The sequence below is a fragment of the Podarcis liolepis genome (assembly GCF_965112155.1).
Source record: "Podarcis liolepis genome assembly, chromosome: 2".
NCBI classification, from domain to species: Eukaryota; Metazoa; Chordata; class Lepidosauria; order Squamata; family Lacertidae; genus Podarcis; species Podarcis liolepis.
This window is the reverse complement of record NC_139555.1, coordinates 16,907,926-16,909,753: the sequence shown is the minus strand read 5'-3', so window position 1 is coordinate 16,909,753 and position 1,828 is coordinate 16,907,926.

Sequence of the window (1,828 nt, the reverse complement as noted above, 5' to 3'; positions counted from 1 at the left end):
GGAACTTAGGGAGCACAGTCCTTAAATCGGCTCGGTTGAAATCACCAGCAACCACAAGTGCTCCATCCGGGTGGGCCCGCTGCTGTCTGCTAATAGCAGTCAGCAGGTGGCCCATAGCTGTAGTAGTGTTTGCATCAGGAGGTATATACACCGCTGTTATTATAACAACATTAAACTCACGTGGCAAGTAAAAAGGGCGGCACTTCACCACTAGGTACTCCAAATCAGGAGAGCAATGCGTGTCCATTTGTTTAATGTCCGAGCTCCAGTTGTTGTTTATATAAACGCAAATTCCTCCTCCTCTGCTCTTCCCGGATTTGGCGGTTCTATCCGCTCTAATTACTGAGCGTCCTTCTAGCTGCAGAAGTCCCTGTGGAAAGGAGGGGTCCAGCCACGTCTCTAAAAGGACCATAACACAACAGTCCCGGATACTTTTCTGCCGAGAGGTAATAAGTTCCAACTCCTCTACCTTGTTGGGTAAGGATCTCACATTTGATACAAGGAGACTTGGCAATGCAGGCTTGTGGGGATTTTTACCTAGCCTCACTCGTAGTCCAGCCCTGCAACCCCTCTTCTGCTTGCGCCCTCTCCGTTTCCTTTTCTTTCTGGCAAGGAGAGCAAGGGGAGTATCCCAAGAATGTGCAAGATATGGAGGCTCTCTGATAAGCTCAGCTGGAATGTTGTAGGTTGAGACCTCCTGGTTGCAGCCTTCCCCTCTGCTGATACTTAAGAGCTCTTGACGACTATAAATTACTTGTGCCTGAGTATTCACAGTCCATAGCAGCAATAAGTTCACAGATAAAAATAAAACACAAATCACTGAATACCGGTCTTCGGAGTGCCGAGCCGCTGCAAGTGCTTGCGCCGCCATCTTGCAATATTTGGACTATATGATATTTAATTGTATAATTTGGAATATTTAATGTGATTTGATTGGATTGTTAAAATGGAAAATTTAATAAAAAAATTATTTTTTAAAAAAGAGCAACATTTTACTGCAGCCGGTATAACAGGTTGTGGAGTGTGCCCACAACAGCTTATCGGGTTTGCTAATGTGCCCTCAGGCTCAGTGGCAGAGCGTGGCGTGCCAGCACCTGTGGCTGCGTGGAGGGGGTGGGTGGGATGAAGGAAAACAGGTGAGGTATATATGCCTCATGGCATCCATGTCACTCAGGAGATCGCAGCTGCAGAGATAAGAAGAGTCGTTCCATTGTCTGAAGAGGTCACTTCCTGGTTCACATGGAGAAGCCGTCTTCAACAGAGTCCACTGATGAAAGCACACAGCTGTACTGAAGCAGCACTGGGTGTTAAAATTTTGCACCCAGGGAAACCACCCCGATCCACGCCACGCCACAGCTCAGCCTCAGAAAGTTTGGTGACCTCTGTCCTGCAGCGCTTTGGTTTATTTTTGTACAGTGGTGCCCCGCAAGACGAATGCCTCGCAAGACGGAAAACTCGCTAGACGAAAGAGTTTTCCGTTTTGGAGGTGCTTCGCAAAACGAATCTCCTATGGGCTTGCTTTGCAAGACAACAATGTCTTGCGAGTTCCTGCTGGGGTTTTTTCCCTCCCCCCCCTTTTCTAAGCTGCTAAGCCACTTATCAGCTGATCTGATCAGCAGATAAGCCGCTAAAAGCCGCTAAAAGCCACTAATCCTTCAATGGTCTTGCTTAGCAAGACGAAAAAAACCGCTAGACGAAGAGAATCACAGAACGGATTCTTTTCGTCTTGCGAGGCACCACTGTACTCTGCTTCCTCTACCTGCTTCCCCTTGCCTTTTATTTCTAATAAAGCTTCACAGTTTGACCGCTTAAGTGTGTGCAGTAACCA